We start from the raw sequence: 8,882 nt of genomic DNA on the forward strand, positions 1-8,882 counted from the left end.
TTTAACTTCCATTTGTCTAATTTAGCATGTTTTCAAAAACTGAACTTTATTCAAGACAAAGAGCTGAAGGTTTTGGTTCATCTAGCTTTTATCGACTTTTTCAAGTTTTTTTTAGTTAACTTCTTTCGTCTCAATTTCTGATTGCTAGTTTGTCATACTGTGTTGTATCGCAAGTGGTGTAAAACTCTGCTTCGCCTCTGTTTAATAAATTCAAACGCTCTGACACTTTTTGTAAATTTAGCTCATGGTTAACGCCTATCGTTGGCAAAATGAAGGTGCTGAGTTGAATTCCGAACGACCGGGAGCCTACTTTTTTAAAACCAGAAAAAAAATTAGTGTAAATTTTTGTCAGACTATCCTTTGTCTGCTGGTTTTAATCGACTTTATTCTCAAAGCAAGGATTTTTCGGGTTAAACTTTTTCCGATTTATACATAATCAGATTAGTTGCATCATCTTACGTCGTTAGATGGGCGAAAAAAGTTTTTTATGCATGAGTCCTTCCTTAGAGGGGATTTTTTAAAAAATATATATTTCCTAAAATGTGCTTTCGTTGCTTAAAAGTTTCTTTGCAAAACAATGTTTTTTGGCTCAAAGGGCTAGGGTGTCTGCCCACCCTAGATTTTTGGCTAGGGTGTCTGCCCACAAATTTTTGGCTATGTTACTGCTTCTTAAGTTTTTTTTTCGATGGAAATTTAACTTCCATTTGTCTAATTTAGCATGTTTTCAAAAACTGAACTTTATTCAAGACAAAGAGCTGAAGGTTTTGGTTCATCTAGCTTTTATCGACTTTTTCAAGTTTTTTTTAGTTAACTTCTTTCGTCTCAATTTCTGATTGCTAGTTTGTCATACTGTGTTGTATCGCAAGTGGTGTAAAACTCTGCTTCGCCTCTGTTTAATAAATTCAAACGCTCTGACACTTTTTGTAAATTTAGCTCATGGTTAACGCCTATCGTTGGCAAAATGAAGGTGCTGAGTTGAATTCCGAACGACCGGGAGCCTACTTTTTTAAAACCAGAAAAAAAATTAGTGTAAATTTTTGTCAGACTATCCTTTGTCTGCTGGTTTTAATCGACTTTATTCTCAAAGCAAGGATTTTTCGGGTTAAACTTTTTCCGATTTATACATAATCAGATTAGTTGCATCATCTTACGTCGTTAGATGGGCGAAAAAAGTTTTTTATGCATGAGTCCTTCCTTAGAGGGGATTTTAAAAAAAATATATATTTCCTAAAATGTGCTTTCGTTGCTTAAAAGTTTCTTTGCAAAACAATGTTTTTTGGCTCAAAGGGCTAGGGTGTCTGCCCACCCTAGATTTTTGGCTAGGGTGTCTGCCCACAAATTTTTGGCTATGTTACTGCTTCTTAAGTTTTTTTTCGATGGAAATTTAACTTCCATTTGTCTAATTTAGCATGTTTTCAAAAACTGAACTTTATTCAAGACAAAGAGCTGAAGGTTTTGGTTCATCTAGCTTTTATCGACTTTTTCAAGTTTTTTTTAGTTAACTTCTTTCGTCTCAATTTCTGATTGCTAGTTTGTCATACTGTGTTGTATCGCAAGTGGTGTAAAACTCTGCTTCGCCTCTGTTTAATAAATTCAAACGCTCTGACACTTTTTGTAAATTTAGCTCATGGTTAACGCCTATCGTTGGCAAATTGAGGGTGCTGAGTTGAATTCCGAACGACCGGGAGCCTACTTTTTTAAAACCAGAAAAAAAATTAGTGTAAATTTTTATGTCAGACTATCCTTTGTCTGCTGGTTTTAATCGACTTTATTCTCAAAGCAAGGATTTTTCGGGTTAAACTTTTTCCGATTTATACATAATCAGATTAGTTGCATCATCTTACGTCGTTAGATGGGCGAAAAAAGTTTTTTATGCATGAGTCCTTCCTTAGAGGGGATTTTTTAAAAAATATATATTTCCTAAAATGTGCTTTCGTTGCTTAAAAGTTTCTTTGCAAAACAATGTTTTTTGGCTCAAAATGCTAGGGTGTCTGCCCACCCTAGATTTTTGGCTAGGGTGTCTGCCCACAAATTTTTGGCTATGTTACTGCTTCTTAAGTTTTTTTTCGATGGAAATTTAACTTCCATTTGTCTAATTTAGCATGTTTTCAAAAACTGAACTTTATTCAAGACAAAGAGCTGAAGGTTTTGGTTCATCTAGCTTTTATCGACTTTTTCAAGTTTTTTTTAGTTAACTTCTTTCGTCTCAATTTCTGATTGCTAGTTTGTCATACTGTGTTATATCGCAAGTGGTGTAAAACTCTGCTTCGCCTCTGTTTAATAAATTCAAACGCTCTGACACTTTTTGTAAATTTAGCTCATGGTTAACGCCTATCGTTGGCAAAATGAAGGTGCTGAGTTGAATTCCGAACGACCGGGAGCCTACTTTTTTAAAACCAGAAAAAAAATTAGTGTAAATTTTTATGTCAGACTATCCTTTGTCTGCTGGTTTTAATCGACTTTATTCTCAAAGCAAGGATTTTTCGGGTTAAACTTTTTCCGATTTATACATAATCAGATTAGTTGCATCATCTTACGTCGTTAGATGGGCGAAAAAAGTTTTTTATGCATGAGTCCTTCCTTAGAGGGGATTTTTTAAAAAATATATATTTCCTAAAATGTGCTTTCGTTGCTTAAAAGTTTCTTTGCAAAACAATGTTTTTTGGCTCAAAGGGCTAGGGTGTCTGCCCACCCTAGATTTTTGGCTAGGGTGTCTGCCCACAAATTTTTGGCTATGTTACTGCTTCTTAAGTTTTTTTTCGATGGAAATTTAACTTCCATTTGTCTAATTTAGCATGTTTTCAAAAACTGAACTTTATTCAAGACAAAGAGCTGAAGGTTTTGGTTCATCTAGCTTTTATCGACTTTTTCAAGTTTTTTTTAGTTAAATTCTTTCGTCTCAATTTCTGATTGCTAGTTTGTCATACTGTGTTGTATCGCAAGTGGTGTAAAACTCTGCTTCGCCTCTGTTTAATAAATTCAAACGCTCTGACACTTTTTGTAAATTTAGCTCATGGTTAACGCCTATCGTTGGCAAAATGAAGGTGCTGAGTTGAATTCCGAACGACCGGGAGCCTACTTTTTTAAAACCAGAAAAAAAATTAGTGTAAATTTTTATGTCAGACTATCCTTTGTCTGCTGGTTTTAATCGACTTTATTCTCAAAGCAAGGATTTTTCGGGTTAAACTTTTTCCGATTTATACATAATCAGATTAGTTGCATCATCTTACGTCGTTAGATGGGCGAAAAAAGTTTTTTATGCATGAGTCCTTCCTTAGAGGGGTTTTTTTAAAATATATATATTTCCTAAAATGTGCTTTCGTTGCTTAAAAGTTTCTTTGCAAAACAATGTTTTTTGGCTCAAAGGGCTAGGGTGTCTGCCCACCCTAGATTTTTGGCTAGGGTGTCTGCCCACAAATTTTTGGCTATGTTACTGCTTCTTAAGTTTTTTTTCGATGGAAATTTAACTTCCATTTGTCTAATTTAGCATGTTTTCAAAAACTGAACTTTATTCAAGACAAAGAGCTGAAGGTTTTGGTTCATCTAGCTTTTATCGACTTTTTCAAGTTTTTTTTAGTTAACTTCTTTCGTCTCAATTTCTGATTGCTAGTTTGTCATACTGTGTTGTATCGCAAGTGGTGTAAAACTCTGCTTCGCCTCTGATTAATAAATTCAAACGCTCTGACACTTTTTGTAAATTTAGCTCATGGTTAACGCCTATCGTTGGCAAAATGAAGGTGCTGAGTTGAATTCCGAACGACCGGGAGCCTACTTTTTTAAAACCAGAAAAAAAATTAGTGTAAATTTTTATGTCAGACTATCCTTTGTCTGCTGGTTTTAATCGACTTTATTCTCAAAGCAAGGATTTTTTGGGTTAAACTTTTTCCGATTTATACATAATCAGATTAGTTGCATCATCTTACGTCGTTAGATGGGCAAAAAAAGTTTTTTATGCATGAGTCCTTCCTTAGAGGGGATTTTTTTAAAAATATATATTTCCTAAACTGTGCTTTCGTTGCTTAAAAGTTTCTTTGCAAAACAATGTTTTTTGGCTCAAAGGGCTAGGGTGTCTGCCCACCCTAGATTTTTGGCTAGGGTGTCTGCCCACAAGTTTTTGGCTATGTTACTGCTTCTTAAGTTTTTTTTCGATGGAAATTTAACTTCCATTTGTCTAATTTAGCATGTTTTCAAAAACTGAACTTTATTCAAGACAAAGAGCTGAAGGTTTTGGTTCATCTAGCTTTTTTCGACTTTTTCAAGTTTTTTTTAGTTAACTTCTTTCGTCTCAATTTCTGATTGCTAGTTTGTCATACTGTGTTGTATCGCAAGTGGTGTAAAACTCTGCTTCGCCTCTGTTTAATAAATTCAAACGCTCTGACACTTTTTGTAAATTTAGCTCATGGTTAACGCCTATCGTTGGCAAAATGAAGGTGCTGAGTTGAATTCCGAACGACCGGGAGCCTACTTTTTTAAAACCAGAAAAAAAATTAGTGTAAATTTTTATGTCAGACTATCCTTTGTCTGCTGGTTTTAATCGACTTTATTCTCAAAGCAAGGATTTTTCGGGTTAAACTTTTTCCGATTTATACATAATCAGATTAGTTGCATCATCTTACGTCGTTAGATGGGTGAAAAAAGTTTTTTATGCATGAGTCCTTCCTTAGAGGGGATTTTTTAAAAAATATATATTTCCTAAAATGTGCTTTCGTTGCTTAAAAGTTTCTTTGCAAAACAATGTTTTTTGGCTCAAAGGGCTAGGGTGTCTGCCCACCCTAGATTTTTGGCTAGGGTGTCTGCCCACAAATTTTTGGCTATGTTACTGCTTCTTAAGTTTTTTTTCGATGGAAATTTAACTTCCATTTGTCTAATTTAGCATGTTTTCAATAACTGAACTTTATTCAAGACAAAGAGCTGAAGGTTTTGGTTCATCTAGCTTTTATCGACTTTTTCAAGTTTTTTTTAGTTAACTTCTTTCGTCTCAATTTCTGATTGCTAGTTTGTCATACTGTGTTGTATCGCAAGTGGTGTAAAACTCTGCTTCGCCTCTGTTTAATAAATTCAAACGCTCTGACACTTTTTGTAAATTTAGCTCATGGTTAACGCCTATCGTTGGCAAAATGAAGGTGCTGAGTTGAATTCCGAACGACCGGGAGCCTACTTTTTTAAAACCAGAAAAAAAATTAGTGTAAATTTTTATGTCAGACTATCCTTTGTCTGCTGGTTTTAATCGACTTTATTCTCAAAGCAAGGATTTTTCGGGTTTAATTTTTTTGCTCATTCATTTTCTTTTTCTTTTTAAATTGTTGATTTATATTGTTGGTTTACTTGGTGTGATCAAAGTGCTTGTGGAGATAAAAGAGAATAACGTAAGTTCATTGCAGAAAAATATATTTTCCAAGTGCTTTAATGCGGCAAAACAAATTTCTGCCAAGCTGTTGTCAAGTGGTCTGCTTCATGCTGCTCAGCATGCATTAAAAATCTCTTTTTGATCGGAAATAGTGATTACTGAGATGGATTTTGTTTCCAGTTGGTAAAACTACAGTTTCTGCCTTTTGTATCTATTTTTTACTCAAAAAGATTTAGTGAAGATTTTACTTAAAGCTTTTGACTGAAATTTTTTTAAAATTTAAGTGCAATTATTGACATTTTGCTCTTTTAGGATTTTGCTCTGTTATGTCCTGTAATTGGGAAATGGATTCTTTTCGCTAGAGCAAATATCTTATAATTGGGAAATGGATTTTTTTTGCCTAAGCAACGTTTCTTACAAATTTGAACTTGCTTCATTATTGAACCTTAACGAATTCAAGGCTCCTTTTCATTTGGTCTAGAGGTAATGCGGTTCCTTTGCACCGTAAGGTCTAAAATTCGAGTCCCGGTGGACCTTATTTTTTGCACTAAGTATAAAAAAAATTCCGGGTAAAATTAAATGGGCGGACTTTCGTTTGTCTGCGTATGTTTTGTCGGCTGATTTGCCACATTAGGGATGTTTCTTAGGCTCTAGACATTTTTCATTTAGTTGCAAATGTTTCCATTTACTTCTGTAACTACACTTGCAAAGCAAAGTGTTTTAGTACGATTTTTTTTCCAACCTCTGTCGCAAGTATTGGTGCCACTGTTGAAGCACCGTTTCAGCTTTTTGATAACATGTGGTTTGGCAATTGTTTAGTAAAAAATTGACACAGCTGATGTATTTTCTATTCATCAAATAACCGAAAAAAGTTATTTGTTTCAAACAGCATACCAATGCAAAAAAGCTCGATTTTAGAAATTTTCCAACGCAAAGCATCTCGCAATTTTTTTTGAAATGCATATTTTATACATAATTTGGCTTAATGCCTTCAAATTTATTATATGCAAAATTGTGTCTTTCTGTAATTGGTGCTACTTTTGCTGCATTGAATTGACAATTTATTAGCATATGTAGCTGCGTTATTGGTGGCTAGTATTGGTGGCTAGCTTTGAGTTTGGGGCATTTGAAGCTTCCGTGGTTAGTGCGTGGGACTCAAATTTGCTATATTGCAGATTCGAATCCGACACGTAGCCGAGTTTTAGCTAATTCGAGGCTTATTTTTACTTATTCTTATTTCACTTGATAGAGCGGTTTTTTGGTCGTGTTTTTGCAAGTGTTTGCGAAGCGCAGCCGCGCCTGTGTTTAATTTTACTATTGCTTAGAATAGTTTCCTGAATAGTTTCGGTTTATGTTTTATCGGCTAAGTCAAATTATTTTAATGTTGTTTGAAAGGCAAAAATTGATTACTATTTAAAACAATAGTTCAGTTGGTTGTTGTGTAAAAGGTTAAAGTCTTAAAACTTAATCGCCCAAATTTTTTCCTGACAAACTTATGGCATTTTTTGTTTTCGGCTCAATGAATTCTACCCAAGTTTTATTGACGTAAAAGCCGCTCGGTAAATAGAAAAAGCTGAATTAATGCTGTTGTTTGTGTTTCTCGACCGTTTTTTCGACATCGAATTTTTTAAAGTTTTTTTTTCAATTAGTCATTTTTTTCTTGTTTTCTATTCGCCAGCTTGCATTGATGCGTTTGCATTATATCGCTATTGATGCAAAGCTCTGCTACGCCCCTCTGTCCGAAATTGATTACTCTATTTGTTCCTTAATTTCTAATTTTTAAACGTTTTTTTTTTCGACATATTTTGTATTTTCTAGCGAAGCTCCGTTTAGTCTCCGTGTAGTTTTTGGTGTTTTCTGCGAATTGCACAGAAGCTTATTAGTCCTGTCTATGGATTATCCGTTTTGGTTTTTTCTTTCCACATTCCGCCGAGTTATTTTCTTGAACGAAGCTCTTTTTTGCTAAGTTAGGCCGTTCTTTTGTTTTGGAAATTTGACGTGATACCACTCTTGGCTATGAAATTTATCAGGCTATTGTAGATCTAGATAGATCTTGTGGTTAGAGCTCGATTTGGCACATTATCATTGTCATGACAGGTGATCGAACATTATCTGACATTCTGAGAGCCTTCTTTTTGCAATAGGATCTTTGCTTGACCTTAGGCTTTTTGCCCTGTGTTGGTTTTCACCCAAATTGAGCTACTATAAGCTAACTTTTGATGACTGTGTGTTATCATTGTGAAGCCTTGTTAGTCGTGATTTGGATACAGAAAAACAGTTTTTTAATAGTCTTTTAGAATTAAGCCGTTCTATCTCTCTCACACACACACACGCCCTTTCTGAGTTTAGAAATGAAAAGACCACACAGCTGACTCTGTAGCAAGTTGTCGACAGATTAATCCTAAGCTGGATTATAAAATTGCCCTTTAAATCTTTCGAGCTCTTTTTTTTAGATCTTTGCAATATCATGTCTTTTTTTCTGCAAGGTTTCGCCCAGATTTTATGACTTAGATATCTACGAGTTTGCTCCTCTTCTACATTTGGGAGATCTTCTGTTTTTGATTGCCGTTCAACGAGAACTTTTAAAGCTGACGTGTCGCCGACCGGGATTGCAAGGACAGATGGGTTGCCTTTTCGTCCTGCACCAATTGTAAACTAGCTGCGACAATCTGGCTGTTTAACGGATTTGATTGATGGCTGTTGTCTCCTTCCTGTGCTGAACTAATTGTCGAGCTTCTGAGCGTCCTAAGTTGAGATGCGTGACTATGCTCGTTACTGTTTGAGATAATATTTCATTGAGTTAAGAAAATGAGATAATGAATGCGGAATATATACGTTTTTAATTGAGCTGTTCTATTTCAATGCCATATTAACACGTGCTGGCAGCATGCTCATCCAAAAATTGAGTACAGTTTGATTTTGGTTTTCTTAGTTTTGCGTAATTAATAGCGCTAACCTTATTGAAGTATCATTACGTTAGATTTACTTTTGAGTACTTTTTTATCATGCATTTCGTTCATAATTTATGCGATCTTTTTCATTGGCATGCGATCTTACGTCATGGTAATTGTAGTACATGGAATTTTTGTTACGGTATCTTTTGTCCTGAAAGCTTTAAGTATCTTTTTCCTTGACACCGATACTTCATACCCGGTTATAGTTACAGTGAGACAACATTACTGGTGTTTTGAGAGTGGCAGTCAATCAGGAAGCGTCCTGGGTCGATTTATATTACTTGTCCGCGTCGATGATATGTATTCTCGGTCTGTCTTCCTAGCTACTCTAACCTTAATAGTTTCGTCAATATTAATTAGCTCCACAATTTAGGATATCTTGTTTTTGTAATCATTGCCAAGACGGTGACGTCCTGAGTTTATTGACGTCAGCCAATCAACTGAATTAAATTCACAAATAAATTAATAACTTAGAACACGACTCAAAAACTTTTTTCTTTTAAAAACATTGATAGAGAAAAAGAAATTTGAAATAGCGGTTTCTTGTTGGCGTAAAATCAAAAAATTTGCACTGAAGTTTT

This window comes from Symsagittifera roscoffensis, chromosome 5 (assembly GCF_963678635.1).
Source record: "Symsagittifera roscoffensis chromosome 5, txSymRosc1.1, whole genome shotgun sequence".
In the NCBI taxonomy this organism is placed as follows: domain Eukaryota; kingdom Metazoa; phylum Xenacoelomorpha; order Acoela; family Convolutidae; genus Symsagittifera; species Symsagittifera roscoffensis.